General features: G+C 49.0%; 1 long non-coding RNA gene across 1 annotated transcript in view; it reads right to left on the reverse strand.

Moving 5' to 3' along the window:
* LOC135056359 (uncharacterized) overlaps window positions 1–15,146 on the reverse strand; it is a 105,987-nt gene extending 90,841 nt beyond the window's left edge. The window contains exon 1 of the long non-coding RNA XR_010243962.1: window positions 15,036–15,146. This is a non-coding gene — a long non-coding RNA (uncharacterized LOC135056359). The remainder of the gene's footprint in view (window positions 1–15,035) is intronic.
* Window positions 15,147–15,709: the final 563 nt, after the last annotated feature.

A 15,709-nucleotide genomic window follows, 5' to 3' on the forward strand; every position in this document is an offset into this window, starting at 1 on the left:
ATCATTCTCCACTGCGCTTGAGACAGGTGCATTCCACCTCCTATATCGTGCTCAATTGTATAGGCTTGAATGGCCTTTTGCTGCTCCTCCATCCTCTGAAGCATAAAGAGGGTTGAATTCCACCTCGTTACCACCTCTTGCTTCAGCTGAAGGCGGGGCAGGTTCAGGAGTGTTTGCTGGTGCTCCAGTCTTCGGCACTCGGTGGCTGAATGTCGAAAGTGGCCCGCAATTCTTCGGGCCACCGACAGCATCTCTTGCACGCCCCTGTCGGTTTTTAAAAAATTCTGCACCACCAAATTCAATGTATGTGCAAAACATGGGACATGCTGGAATTTGCCCACATGTAATGCACGCACAATATTGGTGGCGTTGTCCGATGTCACAAATCCCCAGGAGAGTCCAATTGTGGTAAGCCATTCTGCGATGATGTTCCTCAGTTTCCGTAAGAGGTTGTCAGCTGTGTGCTTCTTATGGAAAGCGGTGATACAAAGCGTAGCCTGCCTAGGAACGAGTTGGCATTTGCGAGATGCTGCTACTGGTGCCGCCGCTGCTGTTCTTACTGTGGGAGGCAATACATCTACCCAGTGGGCTGTCACAGTCATATAGTCCTGAGTCTGCCCTGCTCCACTTGTTCACATGTCCGTGGTTAAGTAGACATTGGGTACAACTGCATTTTTTAGGACACTGGTGACTCTTTTTCTGACGTCTGTGTACATTCTCGGTATCGCATACCTAGAGAAGTGGAACCTAGATGGTATTTGGTACCGGGGGCACACTACCTCAAGAAATTATCTAAGTCCCTGTGAACTAACGCCGGATACCGGACGCACGTCTAACACCAACACAGCTGCCAAGGCCTGAGTTATCCGCTTTACAGCAGGATGACTGCTGTGATATTTCATCTTCCTCGCAAAGGACTGTTGGACAGTCAATTGCTTACTGGAAGTAGTACAAGTGGTCTTCCGACTTCCCCTCTGGGATGATGATCGACTCCCGGCAGCAACAACAGCAGCGCCAGCAGCAGTAGGCGTTACACTGAAGGATCCAATGGAGGAATCCCAGTCAGGAGAGGACTCGTCAGATTTGCCAGTGACATGGCCTGCAGGACTATTGGCGTTCCTGTCTAAGGAGGAAATTGACACTGAGGGAGTTGGTGGTGTGGTTTGCAGGAGCTTGGGTACAAGAGGAAGGGATTTAGTTGTCAGTGGACTGCTTCCGCTGTCACCCAAAGTTTTTGAACTTGTCAATGACTTCTCATGAATGCGCTCCAGGTGACGTATAAGGGAGGATGTTCCTAGGTGGTTAACGTCCTTACCCCTACTTATTACAGCTTGACAAAGGCAACACACGGCTTGACACCTGTTGTATGCATTTCTGTTAAAATAATTCCACACCGAAGAGGTGATTTTTTTTGTAATTTGACCAGGCATGTCAATGGCCATATTCATCCCACGGACAACAGGTGTCTCCCCGGGTGCCTGACTTAAACAAACCACCTCACCATCAGAATCCTCCTTGTCAATTTCCTCCTCAGCGCCAGCAACACCCATATCCTCATCCTGGTGTTCTTAAACAGTGACATCTTCAATTTGACTATCAGGAACTGGACTGTGGGTGCTCCTTCCAGCACTTTAGGGGGCGTGCAAATGGTGGAAGGAGCCACCTCTTCCCGTCCAGTGTTGGGAAGGTCAGGCATCACAACCGACACAATTGGACTCTCCTTGGGGATTTGTGATTTAGAAGAACGCACAGTTCTTTGCTGTGCTTTTGCCATCTTAACTATTTTCAGTTTTCTAGCGAGAGGATGAGTGCTTCCATCCTCATGTGAAGCTGAACCACTAGCCATGAACATAGGCCATGGCCTCAGCCGTTCCTTGCCACTCCGTGTCATAAATGGCATATTGGCAAGTTTACGCTTCTCCTCAGACACTTTTAATTTAGATTTTTGGGTCATTTTACTGAACTTTAGTTTTTTGGATTTTACATGCTCTCTACTATGACATTGGGCATCGGCCTTGGCAGACGACGTTGATGGCATTGAATCGTCTCTGCCATGACTAGTGGCAGCAGCTTCAGCACTAGGCGGAAGTGGATCTTGATCTTTCCCTATTTCACCCTCCACATTTTTGTTCTCCATTTTTTAATGTGTGGAATTATATGCCAGTAATATTATTATATCAATAGCAATGGCTTTCTGTACTGTACAACTATATACTGTTGGTCACCAAAATGCTGCACTGTACTACTATATATACTGCTCACAAAAATACAGCACAGATATGGAATGGACACTTGCAGTGACACAGAGCTGCAAGATACAGCAATGTCCTACTGTACTGTACAACTATATACTGTTGGTCACCAAAATGCTGCACTGTACTCAGGGGTGGATCCAGAAGAAAATGATAGGGGGGGCACCATGGAAGGGGCAAGTACATTTGCGTGCGGCTTCGGTGCATGTGAGGTGGCGCTTCTTATACAATGCCCACAGTTGTAGCGCTCATTATGTAATGTCCACTGTACTGGTAGTGCCCCTTATATAGACCCCATAGTAGTGGTGCCCCTTATGCAATGCCCGTATTGCCCCAAGTAGTAATGTTGCCTGTAGTAATGCCCCCAGACATTTAGCACCCTAGTAGTTATGCCCCCAGTGGTAATGCCCCTGCAGTTATGACCCCAGTAGTTTACACCCACCCCCTTTAGTTTAGCCTCCCAGTGGTAATACCCCCAGTAGTTTGCCTGCTTGTAGTTTAGCCACCAGTAGTAATGCCCCCCTGTAGTTTGCCCCATTGTAGTTTAGCCCCTGTAGTTATGCACCCCTTGTAGTTTAGCCCCCAGTAGTTTAGCCCCCAGTAGTTTGGCCCCTGTAGTTATCCCCCAGTAGTTTGGCCCCTGTAGTTATGCTCCCAGTAGTTTGGCCCCCCTGTAGTTTAGCCCCCAAGTAGTAATGCCCCTGTAGTTAAACTGCCAGTAGTAATGCCCCTGTAGTTACGCTGCCAGTAGTAATGCCCTCCTGTAGTATGCCCCCAGTAGTTAGCCCCTTTGTAGTTGGCACCCAGTAATAATGTCCCCCAGTAGTTTGCCCCCAGTAGATGCCCCCCAGTAATAATGTTCCCCAGTAGTTTGCCCCCAGTAGATGCCCCCCAGTAATAATGTCCTCCAGTAGTTTGCCCCCAGTAGTAATGCCCCCTAGGAGTTTGCCCCCAATAGATGACCCCCCAGTAGTAATGCCCCCAGTAGATGCCCCCCAGTAATAATGCCCCCAGTAGATGGCCCCCAGTAGCTGCCCCCAGTAGTAATGCCCCCAATAGATGACCCCCTAGTAGTAATGCCCCCAGTAGATGCCCCCCAGTAATAATGTCCCCAGTAGTTTGCCCCCAGTAGTAATGCCCCTTGTTGATGCCCCCCAGTAGTAATGTCCCCCTGTAGTTTGCCCCCAGTAGATGCCCCTGCTGCACTAAGGAAGAAAAAAATAAGATTTTACTTACCGATAAATCTATTTCTCGGAGTCCGTAGTGGATGCTGGGGTTCCTGAAAGGACCATGGGGAATAGCGGCTCCGCAGGAGACAGGGCACAAAAAGTAAAGCTTTTCCGATCAGGTGGTGTGCACTGGCTCCTCCCCCTATGACCCTCCTCCAGACTCCAGTTAGGTACTGTGCCCGGACGAGCGTACACAATAAGGGAGGATTTTGAATCCCGGGTAAGACTCATACCAGCCACACCAATCACACCGTACAACTTGTGATCTAAACCCAGTTAACAGTATGATAACAGCGGAGCCTCTGAAAGATGGCTTCCTTTAACAATAACCCGAATTAGTTAACAATAACTATGTACAACTTATGCAGATAATCCGCACTTGGGATGGGCGCCCAGCATCCACTACGGACTCCGAGAAATAGATTTATCGGTAAGTAAAATCTTATTTTCTCTATCGTCCTAGTGGATGCTGGGGTTCCTGAAAGGACCATGGGGATTATACCAAAGCTCCCAAACGGGCGGGAGAGTGCGGATGACTCTGCAGCACCGAATGAGAGAACTCCAGGTCCTCCTTAGCCAGAGTATCAAATTTGTAAAATTTTACAAACGTGTTCTCCCCTGACCACGTAGCTGCTCGGCAAAGTTGTAATGCCGAGACCCCTCGGGCAGCCGCCCAAGATGAGCCCACCTTCCTTGTGGAGTGGGCCTTTACAGATTTAGGCTGTGGCAAGCCTGCCACAGAATGTGCAAGTTGGATTGTGCTACAGATCCAACGAGCAATCGTCTGCTTAGACGCAGGAGCACCCATCTTGTTGGGTGCATACAATATAAACAACGAGTCAGATTTTCTGACTCCAGCTGTCCTTGCAATATATATTTTTAATGCTCTGACAACGTCCAGTAACTTGGAGTCCTCCAAGTCACTTGTAGCCGCAGGCACTACAATAGGCTGGTTCAGATGAAATGCTGACACCACCTTAGGGAGAAAATGCGGACGAGTTCGCAGTTCTGCCCTGTCCGAATGGAAAATCAGATATGGGCTTTTGTAAGATAAAGCTGCCAATTCTGACACTCTCCTGGCAGAAGCCAGGGCTAGAAGCATGGTCACTTTCCATGTGAGATATTTCAAATCCACCTTTTTTAGTGGTTCAAACCAATGAGATTTTAGGAAGTCCAAAACCACATTTAGATCCCACGGTGCCACTGGAGGCACCACAGGAGGCTGTATATGCAGCACTCCCTTAACAAAGGTCTGGACTTCAGGGACTGAAGCCAATTCTTTTTGAAAGAAAATCGACAGGGCCGAAATTTGAACCTTAATAGATCCCAATTTGAGACCCATTGACAATCCTGATTGCAGGAAATGTAGGAATCGACCCAGTTGAAATTCCTCCGTCGGAGCACTCCGATCTTCGCACCACGCAACATATTTTCGCCAAATTCGGTGATAATGTTGCACGGTTACTTCCTTCCTTGCTTTAATCAAAGTAGGAATGACTTCTTCCGGCATGCCTCTTTCCTTTAGGATCCGGCGTTCAACCGCCATGCCGTCAAACGCAGCCGCGGTAAGTCTTGAAACAGACAGGGACCCTGCTGAAGCAAGTCCCTCCTTAGAGGTAGAGGCCACGGATCTTCCGTGATCATCTCTTGAAGTTCCGGGTACCAAGTCCTCCTTGGCCAATCCGGAACCACTAGTATCGTTCTTACGCCTCTTTGCCGTATAATTCTCAATACTTTTGGTATGAGAGGCAGAGGAGGAAACACATACACCGACTGGTACACCCAAGGCGTTACCAGCGCGTCCACAGCTATTGCCTGCGGATCTCTTGACCTGGCGCAATACCTGTCCAGTTTTTTGTTGAGGCGAGACGCCATCATGTCCACCATTGGTCTTTCCCAACGGGTTACCAGCATGTGGAAGACTTCTGGATGAAGTCCCCACTCTCCCGGGTGAAGATCGTGTCTGCTGAGGAAGTCTGCTTCCCAGTTGTCCACTCCCGGGATGAACACTGCTGACAGTGCTATCACATGATTCTCTGCCCAGCGAAGAATCCTTGCAGCTTCTGCCATTGCCCTCCTGCTTCTTGTGCCGCCCTGTCTGTTCACATGGGCGACTGCCGTGATGTTGTCCGACTGGATCAATACCGGTTTTCCCTGAAGCAGAGGTTCTGCCTGGTTTAGAGCATTGTATATTGCTCTTAGTTCCAGAATGTTTATGTGAAGAGACGTTTCCAGGCTCGTCCATACTCCCTGGAAGTTTCTTCCTTGTGTGACTGCTCCCCAGCCTCTCAGGCTGGCGTCCGTGGTCACCAGGATCCAATCCTGTATGCCGAATCTGCGGCCCTCCAATAGATGAGCACTCTGCAACCACCACAGAAGAGACACCCTTGTCCTTGGAGACAGGGTTATCCGTAGGTGCATCTGAAGATGCGACCCTGACCATTTGTCCAACAGATCCCTTTGGAAAATTCTTGCGTGAAATCTGCCGAATGGAATCGCTTCGTAAGAAGCCACCATTTTTCCCAGGACTCTTGTGCATTGATGTACAGACACCTTTCCTGGTTTTAGGAGGTTCCTGACAAGCTCGGATAACTCCTTGGCTTTTTCCTCCGGGAGAAAAACCTTTTTCTGAACCGTGTCCAGAATCATCCCTAGGAACAGCAGACGAGTTGTCGGCATTAACTGGGATTTTGGAATATTCAGAATCCACCCGTGCTGTTTTAGCACTTCTTGAGACAGTGCTAATCCCATCTCTAGCTGTTCTCTGGACCTCGCCCTTATTAGGAGATCGTCCAAGTATGGGATAATTAATACGCCTTTTCTTCGAAGAAGAATCATCATCTCGGCCATTACCTTTGTAAAGATCCGAGGTGCCGTGGACAATCCGAACGGCAGCGTCTGAAACTGATAGTGACAGTTTTGTACAACGAACCTGAGGTACCCCTGGTGTGAGGGGTAAATTGGAACGTGGAGATACGCATCCTTGATGTCCAAGGATACCATAAAGTTCCCCTCTTCCAGGTTCGCTATCACTGCTCTGAGTGACTCCATTTTGAACTTGAACTTCTTTATGTACAGGTTCAAGGACTTCAGATTTAGAATAGGCCTTACCGAGCCATCCGGCTTCGGTACCACAAAAAGAGTGGAATAATACCCCTTCCCTTGTTGCAGAAGAGGTACCTTGACTATCACCTGCTGAGAGTACAGCTTGTGAATGGCTTCCAACACCGTCTCCCTTTCGGAGGGGGACGTTGGTAAAGCAGACCTCAGGAAACGGCGAGGTGGATCTGTCTCTAATTCCAACCTGTATCCCTGAGATATTATCTGCAGGATCCAGGGATCTACTTGCGAGTGAGCCCACTGCGCGCTGTAATTTTTGAGACGACCGCCCACCGTCCCCGAGTCCGCTTGAGAAGCCCCAGCGTCATGCTGAGGCTTTTGTAGAAGCCGGGGAGGGCTTCTGATCCTGGGAAGGAGCTGCGTGTTGCTGTCTCTTCCCTCGACCTTTGCCTCGTGGCAAATATGAATAGCCCTTTGCTCTCTTATTTTTAAAGGAACGAAAGGGCTGCGGTTGAAAAGTCGGTGCCTTTTTCTGTTGGGGAGTGACTTGAGGTAGAAAGGTGGATTTCCCGGCTGTAGCCGTGGCCACCAAATCTGATAGACCGACTCCAAATAACTCCTCCCCTTTATACGGCAAAACTTCCATATGCCGTTTTGAATCCGCATCGCCTGTCCACTGTCGCGTCCATAAAGCTCTTCTGGCCGAAATGGACATAGCACTTACCCGTGATGCCAGTGTGCATATATCCCTCTGTGCATCACGCATATAAAGAAATGCATCCTTTATTTGTTCTAACGACAGTAGAATATTGTCCCTGTCCAGGGTATCAATATTTTCAATCAGGGATTCTGACCAAACTACCCCCGCACTGCCCATCCAGGCAGTTGCTACAGCTGGTCGTAGTATAACACCTGCATGTGTGTATATACTTTTTTTGGATATTTTCCATCCTCCTATCTGATGGATCTTTAAGTGCGGCCGTCTCAGGAGAGGGTAACGCCACTTGTTTAGATAAGCGTGTTAGCGCCTTGTCCACCCTAGGAGGTGTTTCCCAGCGCTCCCTAACCTCTGGCGGGAAAGGGTATAATGCCAATAATTTCTTTGAAATTATCAGCTTTTTATCAGGGGCAACCCACGCTTCATTACACACGTCATTTAGTTCTTCTGATTCAGGAAAAACTATAGGTAGTTTTTTCATACCCCACATAATACCCTGTTTAGTGGTACCTGTAGTATCAGCTAAATGTAACGCCTCCTTCATTGCCAAAATCATATAACGTGTGGCCCTACTGGAAAATACGGTTGATTCGTCACCGTCACCACTGGAGTCATCGCCTGTGTCTGGGTCTGTGTCGACCGACTGAGGCAAAGGGCGTTTCACAGCCCCTGACGGTGTTTGAGTCGCCTGGACAGGCACTAATTGATTGTCCGGCCGTCTCATGTCGTCAAACGACTGCTTTAGCGTGTTGACACTATCCCGTAGTTCCATAAATAAAGGCATCCATTCTGGTGTCGACCCCCTAGGAGGTGACATCCCCATATTTGGCAATTTCTCCGCCTCCACACCAATATCGTCCTCATACATGTCGACACACACGTACCGACACACAGCAGACACACAGGGAATGCTCCTAATGAAGACAGGACCCACTAGCCCTTTGGGGAGACAGAGGGAGAGTTTGCCAGCACACACCAAAAGCGCTATATATATATCAGGGATAGCCTTATAATAAGTGCTCCCCTATAGCTGCTTTGTTATATAAAAATATCGCCATAAATTTGCCCCCCCCTCTCTGTTTTACCCTGTTTCTGTAGTGCAGTGCAGGGGAGAGACCTGGGAGCCGTCCTGACCAGCGGAGCTGTGAGAGGAAATGGCGCCGTGTGCTGAGGAGATAGGCCCCGCCCCTTTTCCGGCGGGCTCGTCTCCCGCTATTTTGAGAAATCAGGCAGGGGTTAAATATCTCCATATAGCCTCTAGGGCTATATGTGAGGTATTTTTAGCCTTTATAGGTACTCATTTTTCCTCCCAGGGCGCCCCCCTCCCAGCGCCCTGCACCCTCAGTGACTGCCGTGTGAAGTGTGCTGAGAGGAAAATGGCGCACAGCTGCAGTGCTGTGCGCTACCTTTAGAAGACTGCAGGAGTCTTCAGCCGCCGATTCTGGACCTCTTCTGTCTTCAGCATCTGCAAGGGGGCCGGCGGCGCGGCTCCGGTGACCATCCAGGCTGTACCTGTGATCGTCCCTCTGGAGCTTGATGTCCAGTAGCCAAGAAGCCAATCCATCCTGCACGCAGGTGAGTTGACTCCTTCTCCCCTCAGTCCCTCGCTGCAGTGATCCTGTTGCCAGCAGGAATCACTGTAACATAAAAAACCTAGCTAAACTTTCTCTAAGCAGCTCTTTAGGAGAGCCACCTAGATTGCACCCTTCTCGGCCGGGCACAAAAATCTAACTGGAGTCTGGAGGAGGGTCATAGGGGGAGGAGCCAGTGCACACCACCTGATCGGAAAAGCTTTACTTTTTGTGCCCTGTCTCCTGCGGAGCCGCTATTCCCCATGGTCCTTTCAGGAACCCCAGCATCCACTAGGACGATAGAGAAAACATCATACTTACCGAGCCCCGTTCCCGCTTCAAGACCGCTGCAGTCCTCCTCTTGGCGTCCGCTCCTCAGTCAGCACTATGAGAGAGACGTCATTACTGACATCTCCCCCATAGCGCACGCCGCACAGTGTCAGCGCCAGAAGCCGGAGCTCAGTACTGAGCTCCTGCCTCTGGCTGCCGCTGTGCAGGGAGACTGGCGCCCGCTAGTAACACAATCTCAGCGGGCACCCGTCATCTCCCTGTGCGGCGCCGGGAGGGGACGGAGGCCACAAATAACAGGGGGGGCACGGGCCCGAGTGCCCCCCTGGATCCGCCACTGAATATACTACTATATATACTGCTCACAAAAATGCAGCACAGATATGGAATGGATACTTTCAGTGACACAGTGCTGCAAGATACAGCAATGGCCTACTGTACTGTACAACTATATACTGTTGGTAACCAAAATGCGGCACTGTACTACTATATATATACTGCTCACAAAAATGCAGCACAGATATTAAATGGATACTTGCAGTGACACGGAGCTGCAAGATACAGCAATGGCCTACTGTACTGTACAACTATATACTGTTGGTCACCAAAATGCTGCACTGTACTTTAAGTGTAAAGCAATACTACACATTGGGGGTCATTCCAAGTTGTTCGCTCATTGCCGATTTTCACAACGGAGCGATTAAGGCGAAAATGCGCATGCGCATGGTACGCAGTGCGCATGCGCTAAGTATTTTAGCACAAAACTTAGTAGATTTACTCACGTCCGAGCTAAGAATTTCCATCGTTAAAGTGATCGGAATGTGATTGACAGGAAGTGGTTGTTTTTGGGCGGAAACTGGCCGTTTTCTGGGAGTGTGCGGAAAAACGCAGGCGTGCCAGGATAAAACGCGGGAGTGTCTGAAGAAACGGGGGAGTGGCTGGCCGAACGCAGGGCGTGTTTGTAACGTCAAACCAGGAACGAAACGGGCTGAGCTGAGCGCAGTGTAGGAGTAAGTCTCAAGCTACTCAGAAACTGCTAAGAATTTTCTATTCGCAATTCTGCTAATCTTTCGTTCGCAATTCTTCTAAGCTAAGATACACTCCCAGAGGGTGGCGGCCTAGCGTGTGCAATGCTGCTAAAATCTGCTAGCGAGCGAACAACTCGGAATGACCCGCCTTGGGCCTAATTCAAACCTGATCGTAGCAGCAAATTTGTTAGTAGATGGGCAAAACCATGGCCCTCATTCCGAGTTGATCGCTAGCTGCTTTCGTTCGCAGCACGGCGATTAGTTGAAAAAGCAGCACTTCTGCGCATGCGTATGGTGCGCACTGCGCACGCGCATCGTACTTTCACACAAAACTATGCAGTTTCACACAAGGTCTAGCGACGCTTTTCAATCGCACTGCTGATCGGTGAGTGATTGACAGGAAGTGGGTGTTTCTGGGCGGAAACTGAGCGTTTTCGGGGAGTGTGTGTAAAAACGCAGGCGTGCCTGATAAAAATGCAGGAGTGGCTGGGGAAACAGGGGAGTGGCTGGCCGAACGCAGGGCGTGTTTGTGACGTCAAAACAGGAACTGAACAGTCTGAAGTCATCGCTAGCTAGGAGTAAGTTTCGAGCTGCTCAGAATCTGCATAAAAATATTTTATAGCAGAACTGCTAATCTTTCGTTCGCACTTCTGCTAAGCTAAGATACACTCCCAGAGGGTGGCGGCTTAGCGTTTGCACTGCTGCTAAAAGCAGCTAGCGAGCGATCAACTCGGAATGAGGGCCCATGTGCACTACAGAGGGGGCAGATATAACATGTGCAGAGAGAGTTAAATTTGGGTCATACTTACTTACTCTCCCGGAAGCTGCGGGAGGCTCCCGTTTTTTGGGGTAGCCCCCCGCACCCCCGGAAGGGTGGGCAGGTCTCCCGCATCCTGCTCGCACCCTAGTGATGCCAGCAGGATGGAGAGATATTCTCCCGTATTTGCAGGTCCGTCGGGTGGGGAAGGGGATAAAATGACGCAAATCGCGTCATTTTAGCCCCGCCCCTTCCCACGGACCCGCGAAACGCAGCATTTTCCTATATGGGGCGGGGCTTGGTGATGTCACAGTCCGCCCCCGCCCTCTGAAGACTCCTGCAGCGTCTCCTCTTCGGGCTTCTCCCGGAGAGGAGAAATACAATGTAGGCAAGTATGATTTGGGTGGGTTATATTGTTTCTGTGCAGGGTAAATACTGGCTGCTTTATTTTTACACTGCAATTTAGATTTCAGTTTGAACACACCCCACCCAACTCTCTCTGCACATGTTATATCTCCCTCCCCCCTGCAGTGCACATGGTTTTGCCCATCTGCTAACAAATTTGCTGCTACGATCAGGTCTGAATTAGGGGGTCATTCTGAGTTGATCGCTAGCTGCCGCTGTTCGCAGCGCAGCGATAAGGCTAAAAATCTGCATTTCTGTGCATGCGTATGCACCGCAATGCACACGTGCGCCGTATGGGTACAAAGGCCGTTGTAATTGTGCACAGGTTCTAGCGAAGTTTTCAGTCGCACTGACAGCCGCAAGAAGATTAACCAGAAGGGGGCGTTTCTGGGTGTCAACTGACCGTTTTCAGGGAGTGTTTGCAAAAACGCAGGTGTGTCTGAAAAAATGCAGATGTGGCTGGGCGTTCGCTGGGCGGGTGTATGACGTCAAATCCGGACATGAAAAGGCTGAAGTCATCGCAAGGGCTGAGTAGGTTCAGAGCTACTCTGAAACTGCACAAACTGTTTTTGTAGAGCTCGGCTGCACATGCGTTCGCACTTCTGCTAAGCTAAAATACACTCCCTAGTGGACGGCGGCATAGCGTTTGCACGGCTGCCTTAACTAGCTAGCGAGCGATCAACTCGGAATGACCCCATTGTACTTTGTATTCTTTCTTATCATGTGACCTTTTGTACTTGGGGTATTCAAAAGATCACAGAGAATCAAGCAGATCACACACATTTGAGGAATAAGTGATGTATTTTTGTTTTTGTTTCTCATGTACATTTGCTTCTTTAGCTATTGAATTGCTATATATGTTCCTTTTATTTAGTGTTGCCTTTGATCTATCCCCTGCTTTGTTTTTATTTTATGTGTATCTCATTACCTTTTTGGGAAGGTAATTAAGGGAATTTGATTGGGCAGACTTAATTGCACCAGGGTTCACCTACCCTTCTATATACTGTATATTTGTTTTAACTCTCATATACGTCTGTCAAAAGGCAGAGTGGAATAGTACTGCGGATAGATCCCACAATGGAGTGTCTGTTTTACAAGTGTGAAAGTACCGGTGCATTTTTGGCATATTTGAAACTCCACAGGTAACAAATAGTTTTTAGTTGTTGCATAAGCTTTGCACTAAATAAACTTTCATTTATGTGGATATCTAATAGATGTCATAGGTGGAAACACCAACACCTGATGTAGAGATTTTGGCACTGCATTGCACTTGCCGAATTAATGTAGAAATTGACATGAGAAAAATTACCCTCACCATGTGGGGGTCTGGATTATTGTGACAGGTACTGAATTATTCATTGCGTGTCACGATAAGTCCCTACCCAGCCCTGATTCCTGCAGTGTAGATAGTGGGAGATAGGGATGGAGCTGCCACAGTCTTCTGTCATTAACAGCTGTTAATCTGTAATGTATAAGGGACATTCAATTATATTGTGTCTATGTATATGTGTGTATATGTGTGTCTCTGTATATGTATGTCTGTGTAACTAAACTGTATATGTGTCTGTGTATTGGTTGGGTACGGGATATGGGCAGTGAGGATGCCAGCGGTCAGAATACTGACACTGGCATCACAATTGCAAAAATCCCGACAGGTGCCCACAACTAAACTAACCGTAACCCTTCCCCTAACCCACCCTTCCCACAGCCTATCCCTAGCCCTTCCTTCTTGCAGCCTAAGCCTAACTCTCCTCTCCGGCAGCCTAACTCAGGGCTCCCTTCAGGAATTGTGGGGCCCAGGACTGACAAAATAGGCAGGGCCCCACTCCCTTAATTTTACAGTGCACAGTCAGGTGGAAATCACGTGATGTCCCGTGCACTGGTGGCACTGCCCCCTACTTGAATCCACCACTAATGGATGGGGAAGGGAGAGGGGAGGGGGGGTTCTGAAGACTGCTGTGTCTCCAGTCACAGAGGGGAGGGAAGAAGGAGGGGCGGGGCGCGACACTGCTGCCTTTCTTCCAGCTTGACAAGCACAGCAGGGGGGGAGCAAGCAGGGGGTTGGGGGAGGGCCCTGACACAGAAGGAGATCACTGTAACCGAAGAGCTTCTGTTCATCATACTGCCGGCACCGCAGCCTGCCATAAAGTGTAATGGCGCAGGCTGTAGCATCCGGCAGCAACACTGTGCATCAGCAAGGTAGCAGAGCGGGAAGAGCGCCTCCCTGCTTTGCAGACCTTGCTGAGCGGGTAGCACCGGGTCTGACACTAACTGACATTTTTTGATTTTTAATAATGTATACATATTAACATGCACATACTGCCCCTGTCCAACCCTTTTACACTCCATTCAAGATGGCATATGGTACAGTACAGTGGAAACATTCTGCAATTACTGGCACGTTATGTGCTGATATTACCAACACAATCATACAAGTGCTGCGCCTAGGCACATGCCTACTGGGAAATTCACCACTGCCTGTGGTGAGCTAAGTAAGAAGAACTGGTGGTGTTAGAACGGGATGCAGTTAAAATGCTGTTCAGACGGGATCTCGACGGTCGAAATACCGACGCTGGAATCCCGAACTACGGCATAAGACCGGTGTCAAAATATCGATGCCCAGAATCCCAATCACTATTACAGGGGCCGTGCTCGCGTCCTGCTATGCGCTGGGGGGGGGGGGTTCGGGTTAGGTTTAGGCATTAGAATGGGGGTTAGGGTGCAGGCACGGGAAGGTTATGGTTAGGTACCGGTGAGAGGGGGTAGGGCTAGACACCTTTCAGGGGAGGATAGGTACCAAGCGGGGAGGGTTAGGTTTAGGCAGCGGGGATGGGAGGGTTAGGGTTAGGCACCCACAAGCAGAGGCGGATTGGCCATAGGTCCTACAGGGAAGATTCACGGTGGGCCGACGCGCCTGCAGGGCCTGTTTTGTTTGAGGACATGTGGTCCTAATTATAGACATAATGAAAATTACTTTGCCACTTAGCCTGTGATTGCAGATGATCTAGTGTATGTTCTGTCTGCCTGCTTGGCTGACATATAAGATTGAGTGCATAGTGATTGGGATACGGTTGGTGTAAAAATCAAGAAAATATATCTTTCTAAAGAATTATATAGTTTCCTAAATTGTAAAGGTGTATCATATAATGTGCTTATAATATTTAATTTTATTTCCTTTTAACTTCCCCCTTGATGCTAGACATGCCCACTATCTGGAAAGTCTTGGGGAGAGGGTGCTGCAGCCATGACCCATGGCTAGACCTTACACCTCTGGTGCTGCCAATGTGGGGCCACTAGTACAAATTTTTCCAGGGCCACTTTTTGCTCCCAATCCGCCCCTGCCCACAAGGGAGGTATAGGGTTAGGGTAGAGGCAGGGAGGCTAGGGTACTTTCAGGGGGGCTGTCGAGATAACATAACATATCGCATTTTAAGCACAGTTTTAAACATATTTGCCACTTGATAAATTTAAGCTCTCTTCAAAAGTAGACCATTGAGAAGTTCTCACTTGCAGATGCATAGCTGATGATCTGAAACCTGTCTGTGTCCTTTCACAGGCTTTTATTTAATCAGTGGAAAAACACAGCCAGGCAGCCCTCTGACCCTCTATGGACGAGTCCTGGAATGCACAGTGCACATATATGCCCTGTGTACTCCTAGAATTTTATTTACAGCCAGCCCCAGGCCCCCTTCTACCTCTCTCACAATTACACACATTACATACTTACCCTTCTTGCAATGAAGATCCGTCCTCCTCTTTTGCTTTTTTAAGGCTCCCACTTGTATCTGCTCCTCTTACAGTTCGGCGCGGTGGCTCCTCTTTCCTGAGTCTGCACTAGTGCGGTGTGACGTCATAACGTCACGCCGCGCCGTACAATAAACTTTATTGTACAGAGAGTTGACAGGGATCTTTCTCCTGCAGCTTGCTTGAAAGTAACTGCTGCGCGGCCAGTGGCTGGTGGGCAGTGGCCTGGGAATAGCGGCCGCTGCGCGCAGTACCACTGGCGCTGGGATTAGCGGCAGCAGCGGGCAGCATGGGTGGCCAAGGCCCTCCACTCTCTGTCAGAGTGGCTTGTCCAGGGACATAGTACCCCCTTGATGGTGGACCTGGCCTAACCCCAGCCCTCCCTCCACAGTCCAACCCTAACCCTCCCCCCGCAGCCTAACTATAGCCCTCTCTCTGCAGCCTAACCCTCCCTGCCTGCATGTGTTGTACTGTCTTTAGAGCGGTTTGCTTTTCTGCATAGACACTTTACTTAAACCTAAGCTGGTGCTCCACAAATACCAAAGTAACCTGCATGTGCTGAACTGTTTTTTTCCAAAAGTTGATTAATTTCATAGACTGTTTTTATTGTTATAATACTGCTCATTCATTCTAATAAATTGAGAATTTGTTTTTGAA

Source organism: Pseudophryne corroboree, chromosome 3 (genome assembly GCF_028390025.1).
Source record: "Pseudophryne corroboree isolate aPseCor3 chromosome 3, aPseCor3.hap2, whole genome shotgun sequence".
Lineage (NCBI taxonomy): Eukaryota > Metazoa > Chordata > Amphibia > Anura > Myobatrachidae > Pseudophryne > Pseudophryne corroboree.